Raw genomic sequence first — 17031 nt, 5'->3', positions numbered from 1 at the left:
TTCTCCCTCATGTCTATTTTGTTCATTTGTTTCAGCTGGTTCCCATTTATTTCCTTGATTATTCCCATTACTTAAGTCCTGTGTCTTTCCATGTCTAGCTTCCAGTATTGTTAGTCTATCCCCTCTTCTATATGTGCTTAGACTGCTTCAAGAATTTCCCTCTGTCTCCTCGCATGATTTTTTTTTTATTACATGCACTGAAGATTTTTAAGTTTTGAGAAAATGATTGCATTATGAACATTTTATTACAATAATAATGTAATATTTATTACATCATGTGTAGTTATTATATTAGTTTCTACAGACGTTGAAGTTAAAGGCGGATATGAAGATTTATTACACATTTATTCTGACATGTTATTTCACTGACACACATTGACACACTGTTTTCCTAATTAATGTTGTTCGGTAGCTTTGACACAATCTTTTTTGTTTATAGTGCTATATAAATAAAGGTGACTTGACTTGAAGTTCAGCTGTACTATTAATATCATGAAAAGAAAAGAGAAGAGACTCTATAACATCTCACTGTTACTGATTCATCATTCAGCTCAAAGCATTATGGGTAGTATCTTGTCAGTCTATTCTGATTCATCAACACAGTTTCACTGATGATCCAATACAAACCCAAAACCCAGGATAGATCGGCTGAGTGAATGTGGTCTGGACTGTGTGGATGAGGCTCATTGTGTCAGAGACGCTGTAGAAGGACAGAGTTCCTGCTCTGTGATCCACAAACACTCCTATTCTACTGCTGATGGACTTCACAGAGACATCAGTCTTTATGTTATTGTACATAAATAAGTAACTGGAGGGAGAGCAGAACAAACTGCAGGACTGATCATTATATCCAAACAAACAAGCATTACCATATCCCTTCCTGCTGATGCTCTTATATGACACTGATATATAAACATCTCCACTCCACTCAATCTCCCAGTAACAGCGTCCACACACACTCTCTCTGCACAACACCTGTGACCACTGATCAAATCTGTCTGGATGATCAGGATACCACTGATCTGTGCCAGTGTTAGTAATCACTCTGTTGTTCTCAGACAGACGGAGTCGTTTATTCACTGTGTTCAGATCCAGAGTGAGCTGATGGGAATCTGATGGAGATAAAACACATCAGAATCAGGAATTATGAATCTGTTTGTTCTTTTAATGTAGCTGAACTCTTCATGTTCAGTGTATCATCAGTGCAGTGTTAATTTTGACACGAAATTTTAATTTAGTTTTAGTCTTAGTCTTTTGACTATAATTCTTTTTAGTTTTAGTCAAGTTTTAGTCATCTGATTTGTTTTAATTTTAGTCTTATTTTAGTCGACTAAAATTGCTTGGTATTTTAGTCGACTAAAATTGCTTGGTATTTTAGTCGACTAAAATAAGACTAAAATCAATAACAGATTTACTAGACAATTTTTTACAGCTGGTATAGGAAACAAACTTAACCAAAATATATAAAACACAAATTCAACTTTATTTCAACACAACTGTGTCTTTATTTCGATTCAAAAGCTTTTATAGAGCAACAAACACTGTCATGATAATGTAAACAATAACTAGCTGCCAATTGACCATCAATAAAAGAAAAATAAAGTTAGGTCCAGGACCTTAAAGCTGACAGCTGAGCTGAACAATAAGTGCATACATTTAAAGTAAATATTTAATAAGTTGGCAGCTAGGTGGATAAAAAAAGTAACAAGATTTTATAAGGTATTCATTTGTCTAGCAATATTGTATGTTTTAAATACTACAATATTGCTAGATTTGTATGTATAATGATAGGATGTGAACATTCATGTTTCACATGACTAATATAGAAATATTTGTGATATTGTCAACAAGTAGAACATTATAAAATATACTAAACATTAGTATTAATCAAATGTATTTATCATGATATTACGTATTAGTATTGTGCTCGCATCTAATTTGAAGAAGGGGCTATTTTACAGTACTTTTCAGTTCGTAATATTTAATGCTACAACATCTACGCACTGCACTATTCCAATTTTGCTTAGCTCAATAAACAAAAGAACATCGTTGTGAAATTACATTTGAGAAAATGTCCGGGTGGCTCGTCTGTAAATGTCTTTTCAAATTGGTTGTGTTCTTGCCACGAATGAGCACTCTGCGTGCTTTACACTTTGTTTTGTTTTGTTCGTCGTCAAACGTGAAGGGAGATGTGGACATTTTGTCGCTCTTTTAGACAGTAGGGACTTTAAGCAACAGCTGCGAATGGAACGGCTACAGCGACCGGAAGTTTGCCGTCACACCGCTGTAGCCAAGAACGTAAAAGTCACTAAGCAACGGTAAAACAGAACAGCGCAACGCAGCATTAATTCATTTATTGAGATCCAAAAAAATATGAATGGCGTTGCCGTTCCACCAGAGGCTGTTGCTTAAAGTCCCTATCACCTCTTCGAATGCCGACTTCCCGGGAGCTCATAAAAACTGAAAACCTTCGCTTCACGTCTCAATAAGTCAGGCTCTGATTGGTTCTCTTCTCTCATGCAGTCTGTTCTTTTTTGCCGGTTCTTTTGCTCATTCCTCGCATCTCTCCCGTCTGCTGATTTGATTTTCGTCACAGTCTATTTTCGTCTCGTCCTTTATTCGTTGACGATAATGTCAATCAATTTAGTCATAGTTTTAGTCTCCATCAGTGCCTTCTATTTTAGTTTTCGTTTCGTTTTCGTCGGCAAAAATATATTCGTGACGAAAATAATGACGAAAATATTTAGTCAACGAAATTAACACTGCATCAGTGTCTTACAGATGACCAGATATTTGTGTAAACCATCGTTTACTAGGGCTGCCCCCTAATAGAGGCTAAACATTTTATTAGTTGCAGGTGAAAAAAAATATTAATTGTCGTTTTAACAATGTGTGATTTGACATTATCGAGTATATGGCAAATCCATGAAAAAAACACAACAGAGTGAAAGTGTAGCAGGTTAAACTAGTGCACATATGCATTTACAGTGTGTTCTTTCACTGCATGATTCAGTATATTATAAATATTTAGAATGAGCACAAAATTCAAGATACGGGGACAGAAAATATAAATATATATATTTATATAATTTCATATAGTAAATATCACACAAAGAGTGCCGTTTTTCTTCTCCAGAGTTTAGCATAATTACAAATGTGATATATATATTTTTTTAACAGTTCAATAAAAAATATTTTTTTAAATATTAAGGGATTTACGTTTTAGACACTATATTGCCAGTTCCCTTTCAGTCGGTTACTCTTGATGTCACTTTGGATGAATGACGAATTGGGATCTAATGTTTCTAAGTCAAAACACCTTGCTACTGGGGTTCCTCAAGGCTCTGTACTTGGACCACTTCTCTTCTCCATCTACATGACATCATTAGGATCTGTCATTCAGAAGCATGGCTTTTCTTATCACTGCTATGCTGATGACACCCAACTCTACTTCTCATTCCAACCAGATGACCCGACGGTGGCTGCTCGCATTTCTGCCTGTCTGCGTGACATTTCTAGCTGGATGAATGACCATCACCTTCAGCTTAACCTTACGAAGACAGAACTCCTGGTGATTCCAGCTAACCCATTGCTTCATCACAACTTCTCTATACAGCTGGGTTCGTCAACCATTACTCCTTCGAGGACAGCCAGAAACCTAGGAGTTGTGATGGATCATCAGTTAAGCTTCACAGACCACATTGCTACAACGACTGGGTCCTGCAGGTTTGCCTTATACAACATTAGGAAGATTAGACCCTTACTGTCAGAGCAAGCAACCCAACTTCTTGTCCAAGCACTTGTTCTCTCCAGACTGGACTATTGTAATGCTATCCTGGCTCTTCCTGCATGTACTGTCAAGCCTCTGCAATTGATCCAGAATGCAACAGCGAGGGTTTTCTTCAATGAGCCAAAAAAAGCTCACTTCTCTCCTCATCAGGTTACACTGGCTACCAGTAGCCGCTCGCATCAGATTCAAGGTACTGATGCTTGCCTACAAGACGACACCTGGCACGGCACCAACTTACCTAAACTCACTGGTTAAATCCTATGTGCCCTCCAGAAGTTTGCACTCTGCAAGTGAACGACGCCTTGTGGTGCAATCCCAAATTTCGAAATCACTCTCACAATCCATCTCCTGGACTGCGCCCAGCTGGTGGAATGACCTCCCAATTTCAGTTCGTACAGCTGAGTCTTTTCTCATTTTCAAGAAACATCTAAAGACCAATTTTTTTTTGCCAGCATTTAACCAACTAATACTAGCACTTTTCTTTCTTTTCTTGTCTTTTCATTTAAAAAAAACCTGGCTATGCATTCTGTACTAGACTAACTGAGACTTGTCATGGCACTTGTATACTGTTTTTGTTCTCTTGTTGACCTGACTGCTTCTATTATTCTCATTTGTAAGTCGCTTTGGATAAAAGCATCTGCTAAATTATTAAATGTAAATGTAAATGTAACAGTGATGGCAAACCCTCCAGGGAACCATCGCTCCTCTTGCATTCCACAACCAGTTGAGCAGCCAATGGAACATGTAGGGGCCCTAAACCAACAGTATCCTTTGGCACTCCTCCTGACGACCAGTGGTCAATTGGTGCATCGAAGGGTGAGTCAGAGCTTTCTGTAGAGGAAGATTATGCTGTGCTGCTGTCCTTCGGGACTGTAGCTATGCCTGAATTGGATCCAAAATAAAGGCTATGCTTTCCTGGGCTGCCGTGAGGGTAGGACTCAAATGGAGATCTCCACTGTGACCCAAGCTCTCACAATTGGATGGACGATTGGTTATATGGGGTGGTCCGCACTGGTTTCTCAGTGTTCCGCCTCGGTGCCATCTTTCCCAGAGGTGCATGAAGGCCTTACAAGGTTGTGAATGGCACTGGAAACTGACCTGCTATCTCTTCGTCCCTCACCACTCTTGACAGTGGTGCAGCTAGGAGGTGTCCGGGCCCCCCGGTGGAGCGATTGGTTGGGATGCAGTTGTGTCCTAATACGACCTCCAGCCGGCAGGGTGAACCGTTCCTCTCCTTCATGCCATTCACAATCTTGGTCTGCACAACCAGGCAGCTGACAAGTTGACATGAGTTGAGCTCCCAGGAGAATGGAGACTCCATCCCCAGATGGTCCAGCTGATTTGGAGTCATTTTGGAGCTGCTCAGGTAGACCGATTTGCCCCTCCAGAAGCCTCTCACTGCCATTTTTTCTACTCACAGTGAGAGGAACACTCGGCATGGACGCACTTGCACACAGCTGGCTGTAGGGCCTTCGCAAATATGTGTTTCCCCCAAGCGGCAACCTCCTGTTCTCTCTCGTGAAGCCAACAAGGAAGTGACTAAAGCTGTAATTCATCTACTGGCCGCATGAGGCTGGCTACAAAAGGGAGTCAGTCCCATAGACTCCCCATGTTAAAATGCCCAACTTTACAGCAGAAAAAAACTTTTACAGCCTGGTTCCAAACATTATTTTGGTCTATATAGCTAATTTTGCCCTTCATTTTTTTTTATAACTCATCAGTTTAAATTATATTAAGCCTTAGAATTCTGCATAATTAAGGGCGTGGCGACTTGAGTAACAGGTGGATTAGACTATATATATGCACACTTAAACTCCCTAACTCCATGCTTGCCTTACAGACATGAAAAATAATTTGTCAAGGGCAGCCCTATCATTTACATAATTTATAAAACTCTTCTTTCACCTTCCAAAGGAAGAACATGGAAACACTCTTTTTTTTCTGCTTGTTTTCTCACTGACTTACATTGTAGGAAGTCGTCCCTGGTTCTGGGAACAATGTTGGTGAATATGGCTGTGGAAAACAACAAACATGAACAGTGTGATTCACATGGTCCTCCATCAATTCCTAAGTCATTTCTAATATAATGTCGTCCAATATATGAGATGATGCTGGACTGGTTTCTGAGAGCAGATGAATCTCCAGGACTTTACCTCTGTCTGAGATCTTCTTGAGCTCCTCTTTGCAGAAATCCTCCAGTTTGTCTCTGAGCTGATGGACAGATTCTCTCAGATCATCAAAAGAGACGAGAGAACTGAAGGGAGTGTCATTTACATCTGTAGATTCAGGAGGAGCTGAGAGACACTGCAAACTCTACAGAAAACAAAACTCATGAGCTCCACACTTGACCAACACCAGATTTTTGCAGCTCTTGTTGGACTTGGCTGATATTCAGTAACTCACCTCATTCTAGCACTTACACAACATCAGATTCATTCTTTTATAATTTTATTATATGACATCAGAGCTACAGATTATATATATATATATATATATATATATATATATATATATATATATATATATATACTGTATATACAGTTATATATACATTTCAATTTAGGTAAAAAGCTGAAATGTCAGTGAAAATTTGAACTGTTGGTGGTGCTAGAGGTTTTTGACAGCTAAATATATCTTACAGAAGAAAAAGCTCAGAGAAATGATTCCTAAGAGATTTCCAGAGATGAAAGCCATTTGTAAGTGGCATCTCTTTCTCAAGAAGATGATTAGAGTCTGACTGATGATTATATATAAGACACTGCTTCTCTGTGAGTCTCTGTCAAGGCAGGATCTCCTCAGGTTCTGTGTTACCTGCTGGAACTGGATGTGATCCTGTGTGTGTGAAAGCTGCTCCAGCTCAGCGTCTCTCCTCCTCAGATCATTGATCTCCTGCTCCAGTCGCTCCAGTCGTTCTTCAGCTCGACTCACTGCAGTCTTTTCCTGATCTCTGATCAGTCGTATCAGCTCAGAGCGGCTTCTCTCAATGGAGCGGATGAGCTCAGTAAAGATCCTCTCACTGTCCTCCACTGCTGTCTGTGCAGAGCGCTGTTAGGACACACAGTGATTCAGCTTCAGTGAGTCTGAACTGAGACGGAGACAAACTTCTCTTCTTCTCCAGACTCACCTTATGAGACTCCACAGTCTCTCTCAGCTGCTGGAGATCTTTCTCTCTCTGCTGGATTCTCTGCTGGAGCGTCTTCTGTGTCTCCTTCAGCTGCTTCTGCAGGACAAACAGATGATAGTGAGTGGTAGCCACAGAAAACTACTGGAAATAAATCATCATGAACAGATCAATCCAGTAAAAGTGGAGCTGAAAACTAACGACTGAAATGTGTTGTAAAAGTGAATCTGACAGAGACATTGAGATCAAGACTGAAAGTGTTTCTGTGTTCTGTGTAATTAAGCTGTGATAGCAAATAAAGTTGGAAAAAAATAAATAGACTATTGAAATCACCACACTGAGTATTAACTTGATCTCTAGTGTTAAATACCTGTTTCTCTGTCCTCCGGTCTGCAGCTGAAACAATGTCGTGGTTTTTATGTTCATTAATCGTACAAAGCACACATATACATTTCTGGTCAGTGTGACAGAAAACTTCGAGGATCTTCTCATGTTTCTGGCAGATCATCTCCTGCAGTCGTCCAGTGGCATCAGTCAGATTGTGTTTCTTTCCTTTAAACCAACTCTCATGTTGTTGGAGGTGATTCTGACAGTAAGAGTTCAGACACACCAGACAGGATTTGACGGCTCTGTATTTTCTTCCAGTACAGACGTCACACTGCACATCTCCAGCTCCAGGCTCACAGTCATCAGAGAGTCTGGTCTTCTTCAGTTTCTCCACCACTTCAGCCAGCATGGTGTTTCTAGATAAAGCAGGTCTTGGACTGAAGGTCTGTCTGCACTGAGGACAGCTGTAGAGTCTCTTCTGATCCTCCTGATCCCAGCAGTCTGTAATACAGATCTTACAGTAACTGTGTCCACAGGGAATAGCCACTGGATCCTTCAGGAGATCCAGACACAGTGGACACAATAACTCATCCTGGGAAACTCTGGCTCCTGCCATTTTACTGAATGAATACAGAGACACAAACACTCAACAGCTCAACTACACTTCAGCTTCTCTTTCCCTGAACTGATGAGTTGAAATAATTTCCTGGTTCTGTTTGAGTGAAATGTGTAAAACAGGTTTGTAAGGCTTTAAAGAAGGTTCCTTGTTCCTGCTCCTGTAGAGTCTTTCTTCCTCTCTCTCTCTCTCTCTCTCTCTCTCTCAAACACACACACACACACACGCACACAAACACATTCTTGCATATGTGGTTTAACGGGAATTTCCATAGGCGTAATGGTTTTTATACTGCACCTACAACTTTATTTGCTATCCACTTTATCTAACCGTACCCCTCACACAACACTATAGCCATTTTATAGATATTCAAAAGGGGGAAAAACACAGTTTACTGTGTTTTTAAGCCATTTGATTTAAATGTTCATCTTATGTCCATGTTGTTATACCCATGTCATTGTGCACATTTGTCCTCATAAATCTTATAAACCTGTACGCGCCCACCCACACACACACACACACACACGGTGTGACAAGGAAATGCAGTGCATGGTGAGGAAGATTAGAAGTTTTCTTCAAGGAACTGTCACCAGCTAAGGTCTTGATTATCATCTTGTCTGAACTAATAAGATGCAGGGCTCAAACCGTTTATGACCCAACCATCAAAAGATATTAATGAAGATTTGGCAGTCTTGGATTACTTCCTAATCTACCACTGAATTTGATCATAGCTCATATGCTCATAGCTCATTTGATCATATGTTGTCTGTGCCAAATTCCAGCTTTGACTACAGTGATGACAACGGTGAAGCTGTACTGAAAGCGGCTCAACAACTCTGATCAGGGACCAAATCTCACAAGCTTAGATGACACTGGTGAAGAAGAAACAGCAATCACCACAGCCATAATATAATGTGCCACGCAGCCAGCAGCTAACTACTAGTTCTACGAGGGATCTCAAAAGATGATCATCACGACCACCGAATTTTGTGTCCGAATCGGCCAGACAAAAGCAGTTTTTGCCTCATTGTTTGTGGGGTCACAATCGGGACACAGGAAAACACAGAGAGAGATCCAAGTGCAGGTATGTCTTTTATTGGGGTAATCCAAATCATTATCCAGTCAAGGCAGGGTTCAATACCAGAGTAGCAATCCAAACAAAAACAAACACAAAACAATCAGGCAAGGACAGGACTAGAAGTAGCGTGAAAACTACAAGGACTCCGTGACACATACTAAAACAGACAGGGTATACATACACAGGGAAATGACAATTTTAGTGGGGAATGCAATGATTAATGACCAGTGACAGCTGAGTGCAATGATTAGACAGAGATCATGGGAAATGTGGTTCATGAAGTGACAGACACCGTGGGGAAGGAGGACATCTAGTGGTTACCCAGGGAACACAAACCAGACATTGTGACAATACCCCCCCTCTACGAAGCGGCTACCAGATGCTCCAAGACGAGACTGACAAAACAAGAGACCAGGAGGGAGGTGGACAGTTGGAGGTTCAGGGGGAGGGACGGAGGGCAGGTAAAATGGGGAAACCAGAGACAAGAGGAACATGTAAATTGGGGAACAGGGACCAGAAGACCACCACGTCCGTGTGGTCGAGACCGAAGCCCCCCAGGGCGGAGCAGAAGACCACCACAACCGTGTGGTTGGGACAGAAGCCCCCCAGGGTGGAGCAGAAGACCACCACATCCTTGTGGTCGAGACCCAAGCCCACCAGGGCAGCGCCAAAGAGACGAGGAGAGGCTCTAGTAGTTCAGCCGAGACGTGGAGAGGCTCTGGTAGTTCCACAGAGAAGTGACGAGACTCTGGTAGTCCCATGGTGTTTATACTGGATTCCAGAAGATCAATGCTGACTTGACTCTGCTCATGAAGATCATTGGTGACTTGACTCTGCTCATGAAGATCATTGGTGACTTGCATTTGTTCATGAAGATCAATGGTGACTTGCCTTTGTTCATGAAGATCATTGGTGACTTGTATCTGCTCATGAAGATCATTGGTTACTTACATCTGTTCTTGAAGATCAATGGTGACTTGCCTTTGTTCAAGAAGATCATTGGTGACCTGCATTTGTTCATGAAGATCAATGGTGACTTGCCTTTGCCCATGAAGATATTTGGTGACGTGACCTTGCCCATGAATTTCACCGGTGACTTGGCTTGACTCCGGAGTGTCGATGGTGACTAGCCCTGACTCTGGAAGGTCAACGGTGACTAGCCCTGACTCTGGAAGGTCTTCGGCGACTAGCCCTGACTCTGGAAGGTCAATGGTGACTAGCCCTGACTCTGGAAGGTCAAAGTTGACTAGCCCTAACTCTGGAAGGTCAACAGTGACTAACCCTGACTCTGGAAGGTCAACAGTGACTAACCCTGACTCTGGAGGGTCCACGAGCACCTGACTCCACTCTGGAGGGTCCACAAGCACCTGACTTGACTCTGGAGGGTCAACGGGAACCTGACTCAACTCTGGAGGGTCAACGGGAACCTGACTCGACTCTGGAGAGTCAACGGAGACCTGACTTGACTCTGGAATGCCCACTGTAGTTGCCATCCTCTGCAGTGGCTCCGGGCTGGCGGCCACCTTGTGCAGTGGCGCTGGGTTCGCGGCCATCTTGTACTGTGGCGCTGGCTCAGCAGACATGACGTGAACAGTCTCTGGATCAGCAGACGTAACGTGAACACTCCTGGGAATCTCTAGGATTTTGGACAGCATAGAGAAATAATCCAAAAAAGTTTCAGCTGCCATCTTGGGCAGTGGAGCTGGGCTGGCGGCAATCTTGTGCTGTGGCGCTGGGCTGGCATCCATCTTGCACCTTGGCGTTGGGCTGGTGACTACTTTGTGCTGCAGCACTGTGCTGGCATCCATCTTGCCTCGTGGCGCTGGGCTGGCGGTCATCTTGTGCAGTGTCGCTGGACCTGCAGCCATCATGGGCAGTGGTGCTGGGCTGGCGGCTATTCTGCGCAGTGGCTCTGGGCTGGCGGCAATCTTGTGCTGTGGCGCTGGGCTGGCATCCATCTTGCCTCGTGGCGATGGGCTGGCGGCCATCTTGTGCAGTGGCGCTGGACTTGCGGCCATCATGGGCAGTGGTGCTGGCTCGGCAGACGTGCGCTTCCTCTCCCTTCTCCGTCTGCCATGGTGAGACGGCGGCTCTGATCCGTCCCACACAAGCCCCGGGTTGAAGGGGGGCCATGGTAGAGAGCGATGCTGAACCTCCTCTCGACCACTCACTCCTCGGCGACCTCCCCTGGTCCTGCGAAACATGACCAGGCGGGTTCCCTCAAACTGACTCCTTCTCTCCTGCTCGGTGGCTGTGGAAGAAACATCAACAGACATACCGCTGGATCTCTTGTGTGAGTCCTTCTGTCACGATCGGGACAGAGGAAAACACAGAGAGAGATCCAAGTGCAGGTATGTCTTTTATTGGGGTAATCCAAATCGTTATCCAGTCCAGGTAGGGGTCCAAACAAGAGTAGCAATCCAAACAAAAACAAACACAAAACAATCAGGCAAGGACAGGACTAGAAGTAGCATGAAAACTACAAGGACTCCGTGACACATACTAAAACAGACAGGGTATAAATACACAGGGAAATGACAATGCTAATGGGGAACTGGCTGAGTGCAATGATTAATGACCAGTGACAGCTGAGTGCAATGATTAGACAGAGATCGTGGGGAATGTGGTTCATGAAGTGACAGACACCGTGGGGAAGGAGGCCATCTAGTGGTTACCCAGGGAACACAAACCAGACATTGCAACCATATAGTGCTTTAAACAAAATACATTGCGTCAAAGTAATTGAACAACATTCATCAGGAAGACAGTGTGTCAATGATGCAAAATGACAGTTAAAGGCAGTTCATCAGTGAATTCAGTGATGTCATCTCTGTTCAGTTAAAAAGTGTCTGTGAATTTATTTGCAATCAAGTCAACGATATCGCTGTAGATGAAGTGACCCCAACTAAGCAAGCCAGAGGTGACAGCGGTAAGGAACCCAAACTCCATCAGTGACAGAATAGAGAAAAAAACCTTGGGAGAAACCAGGCTCAGTTGGGGGGCAGTTCTCCTCTGACCAGACGAAACCAGCATTTCAATTCCTGGCTGCAGAAAAGTCAGATTGTGCAGAAGAATCATCTGTTTCCTGTGATCTTGTCCTGGTGGTCCTTTGAGACAAGGTCTTTACAGGGGATCTGTATTTGGGGCTCTAGTTGTCCTGGTCTCCACTGTCTTTGCGGGATGTAGAGGTCCTTTCTAGGTGCCGATCCACCATCTGGTCTGGATACGTACTGGATCCACGTGACTGCAGTGACCCTCTGATCTGGACACAGACTGGATCTGGTGGCTATGGTGACCTCGGAATAAGAGAGAAACAGACTAATATTAGCGTAGATGCCATTCTTCCAATGATGTAGCAGGTACATCGGGTGTTATTGGAAGTGTTCCTGGTTCCAGGTTACCTAATTAATGCAGCCTAAAAATCCTTTAACATGTTAACCTTTACTGTTTCTGTTTCCTAACCGTGGTTGGGAGACACAGGGAAGATCCGTCTTCTCCAGGGCCGGAAGTTCTCCTCCCGGGGTTAACTCCCTAAACTTCACGCTGCTTAGTGCGATGGTAGCATATAAAAACAAAGAGGCCGTCTTGCCGAAGAGTTTAGGTGCTTTATTTTTCTGGCTGCACTGAAATACGCTGCACACAGCTAACTACCTGCACCGGTCACCGTATCAGCCTCACACACACACATCCGCTGCTTCGCGGGGATCAGACAGGAGCGAGGGGCGCGCCTCGGACACGCGCACTCACTCACTCTCATTCACACAAACACACTGAGCTGTACTAAACTAAACACATTAAAGACACATCCCACAACAAACAGATTTGGATATTAAAAGCATATTAGTATGTTATGTGTAGGCCAGGCTAAAGAGATGGGTCTTTAATATAGATTTAAACTGCAAGAGTGTGTCTGCCTCCCAAACTATGTTAGGTAGGTTATTCCAAAGTTTAGGCGCCAAATAGGAAAAGGATCTGCCGCCCGCAGTTGATTTTGATATTCTAGGTATTATCAAATTGCCTGAGTTTTGAGAACGTAGCGGACGTAGAGGATTATAATGTAAAAGGAGCTCATTGAAATACTGAGGTGCTAAACCATTCAGGGCTTTATAAGTAATAAGCAATATTTTTTTTAGTGAACCTGTAGCTCAACTGGTAGAGCATTGAATTAGCAAGCAAGCTAGCACAAGGTTGGGGGTTCGATTCCCTGGAAAACATGATAGGTACAAATTGATAGCCTGAATGCACTGTAAGTCGCTTTGGATAAAAGCGTCTGCTAGATGCATACATTTTTAAATCTATATGGAGCCAGTGCAGTGTTGACAGGACCGGGCTAATATGGTCATACTTCCTGGTTCTAGTAAGAACTCTTGCTGCTGCATTTTGGACTAGCTGTAGTTTGTTTACCAAGCGTGCAGAACAACCACCCAATAAAGCATTACAATAATCTAACCTTGAGGTCATAAATGCATGGATTAACATTTCTGCATTTGACATTGAGGGCATAGGCCGTAATTTAGGTATATATTTTTTTAGATGGAAAAATGCAGTTTTACAAATGATAGAAACGTGGCTTTCTAAGGAAAGATTGCAACCAAATAGCACACCTTGATTCCTAACTGATGACAAAGAATTGACAGAGCAGCCATCAAGTCTTAGACAGTCTTCTAGGTTATTACATGCAGAGTTTTTAGGTCCTATAATTAACACCTCTGTTTTTTCTGAATTTAGCTGTAAGAAATTACTCGTCATCCAATTTTATATATCGACTATGCATCCCATTAGTTTTTCAAATTGGTGTGTTTCACCGGGCCGCAAAGAAATATAGAGCTGAGTATCATCAGCATAACAATGAAAGCTAACACCATGTTTCCTGATGATATCTCCCAAGGGTAACATATAAAGCGTGAAGAGTAGCGGCCCTAGAACTGAGCCTTGGGGTACTCCATACTGCACTTGTGATCGATGATACCTCTTCATTCACTGCTACGAATTGATGGAAGTTATATAAGTAAGATTTATGCTAATACACTTCCATTAATGCCAACAAAGTGTTCAAGTCTATGCAAAAGAATGTTATGGTCAATTGTGTCAAACACAGCACTAAGATCCAATAGAACTATTAGAGAGATACAACCATGATCAGATAAGAGCAGGTCATTTGTAACTCTAAGGAGAGCAGTCTCAGTACTATGATACGGTCTAAATCCTGACTGGAAATCCTCACATATACTAGATTGAACTGATAATGCCTTTAACCCTTTAACACATGATTTTAAATATACTTGCCTATTCCTCAGCATGAGTATTCTTAGGCGACTGTTATTTTAGAATGTATGGCCTTATTGTTTCCATGGCGATGCATCATGCTTGTCATGTGACACACCTCAGCCACAATAGTGCTGAATGACTGATCTATCACTTTTATTTAGTTTTTCCTTTTTTATTTAAAACATTCATATACGTGTTCACTATATTATGAAATATCTGACATCTCTAATTCTCAAATACGTGTATATAAATGCATTTGTTAGTTTTAAACACTTTTATAATGACCATGCTAGTTTATCTACATTTACATTTATTCATTTAGCAGACGCTTTTATCCAAAGCCACTTACAATTGCTATATATGTCAGAGGTCGCACGCCTCTGGAGCAACTAGGGGTTAAGTGTCTTGCTCAGGGACACATTGGTGCCTCACAGTGGATTTGAACCCAGGTCTCTCACACCAAAGGCATGCGTCTTACCGACTGGGCCAACACCACCCCTATCTATGACGGGTTTGCGCTGAATCTGAGCTGTGGGATTTACAACACATAAATTCATCCTCTCTTCCTGAAAACAAGAGACTTTACTTACTTTCTCCTAGTGCGTGTAGCCATCAATAATAGGAAAAGCTATTTATGCACGCACAGGGATGGATTAACACACCTGCTATACACACCCAACAGCTATGTTTTATTCAGTGAGAGCTCTCTCTGAATGAATTCTACTCTCTGCTGATTTCTCTAATCAGAAACAACAACGTGCAGATGTGTGTATCATGTTAAGAAAGATATTAATTTCATAATGAAAGAAACTTCAGTGTTTAATGTGAGTTTTTGAGACTGCTTGAATTCTGGCTAGAATAAAGTCAATGATAATATTCTTTGATAATGTAAATTATATTTTGCTCTCTTTCTGTACAATAAACATGACCGGATTTACCTCTTATCATGACATTTAGGTAAAACGATATTTTGGGCCTCTCTTCCTTATTAATAGGCCTATATAACAGTACCACCGCAGCAAACAAAAATATTTCATAATCAGTGGAAACCCTTACAGTGTTTTCCATCACAATAAGCACTTGTGTTCAGTCAACAAAAATCCAATGTCTAAATTTGTTTGAGAATGGAGAAAGACAGTTCAATAAATAGGCTCCAGCGTCGTGACCACATTAAAGTCTTTGAATTTTTTTAAAACTTTAAACATTTTAAAGATAGCTACAGTTGCTAGATACAAAAATGTCCTGCTGGTTTTATTTAGTGCTGTCCTTAATAAGCTGTTTGACATAACAGATCCTTATTTATAATCCACAAGACAAAATAATAACTATTTAAACAAATTAATAATTTATTATTGCTCTTCATAATAATAATAATGTTACATTAAAATAATTAATGTTCTTATAATAATTATAACAATAAATATTTTACATTGTAAGGTTGGATCTCCTCATCCACCACCAGTGTCCGGCATCACCTGGATGATAAGAGAGCAGTCACAGTGCTCCAGAACACTCCAAACACAGCAGCTTACTGGTGGAGAGGAGACAGAGTGATGAAGCACATCAGTAGATATAAGAGGATGAGGAGGAGGTCATGATGCTCAGAAGTCAATAGACAAATTTGTCCAGAATGCTGAGGTCACACCTCTACTCTGTTCAAGAGATATCCTAGGATTTTTTTATGCCCACAGAGAGTCAAGACCTCAGATTAACATATCATCTGAAGGATGGTGTGTTGTGACAGTATAGTTTTCTTTCAGAATCTTTCGACTGATAAGCGACAGTGTCAACTAGCGTGCAGCTTTATAGCATGTCCAACAGAGTTGTACTATAAGCAAAGAAAGAAAAGCCAAGCCCCTGGACGCCCGATATAAGAGTCCTAAGGGTAACATGGGGTTTTTTGCTGTTCACGGCTAAATATGATCTGATTCCAATCGGATATGTGGACCCCTCACACCCAGCCCACTCTTTCTTTGAACTGTTGTCCTCTGGCCATCAGAGCACTGAGCACCAAAACAGTCAGACACAAGAACAGTTTTTCCCCCAGGATATATTCCACCTTAACAACACAACACAGTATTGTACATTGGTAAATAACTCAAACCTTAATCTGTATATAAGCACATATGAGCTTTCAGAATTCTGTCTATGGACATTTTCTTTTTCTATATTTTCTTACCATTGTATAATAAACTATTACTTCTGTGAGTAATAGTACACTATAAATCTGAAAGTTTTTTTTTCCTTTGAGAGGGATCTACCTACTAACTTCTCACAATCATTAAACAGTAGAACAGACAACTGATTTTCTTAGCATAGTTATAATATGAAAAGGAAAAACAACCAAAATTAAATTCACAATAATAAACCCCAAAACAAAATAACTGTTACGGTGGAGAGTCAGAGACGTTCGGATCCAATTGCAGTATTTATTTAAGAGTGGTCAGAAAGGCAGAAATCAGGAATGGCCTCAAGTGTGTCAGGGGTAACCAGAATCGAAAACAGAAACAAGCAGAGATCGGGGCAGGCAGCAGAGAATCAGAGTCAGAATACACAATCCAAAGGTCAGACACGGAAGAACAAACAAAGGGAAACCGCTCAGAAATGCTGATTCTGACGGGGCTAAACAAGACTTCACCCTGAGTTGGCGTGAGTGTGCTGCTGATATGGGTGTGTGTGTATTAGCTGCAGGTGTGTAATCAGATTCAGGTGTGTGTGTGTGTGCAATCAGTCCAAGGTATGAGGAATTGGAGTTCAGAATGAGTCCTGAGTGGAGTGCGCTCTAGTGAAGTTCATGAGCACTCCAGCTGACGAACGTGACAATAAGATAT

At 41.9% G+C, this 17031-nt stretch overlaps 1 pseudogene; it reads right to left on the bottom strand.

The window, feature by feature from the left end:
* Window positions 1–544: 544 nt before the first annotated feature.
* On the bottom strand, window positions 545–7869 carry LOC127971418 (E3 ubiquitin-protein ligase TRIM16-like; annotated as a pseudogene).
* Between the last annotated feature and the right edge of the window lie 9162 nt (window positions 7870–17031).

This window comes from Carassius gibelio, chromosome B14, assembly GCF_023724105.1.
Source record: "Carassius gibelio isolate Cgi1373 ecotype wild population from Czech Republic chromosome B14, carGib1.2-hapl.c, whole genome shotgun sequence".
NCBI classification, from domain to species: domain Eukaryota; kingdom Metazoa; phylum Chordata; class Actinopteri; order Cypriniformes; family Cyprinidae; genus Carassius; species Carassius gibelio.
The sequence above is the reverse complement of the archived record's forward strand: the minus strand, read 5'-3'. Positions and strand labels throughout refer to the sequence as shown.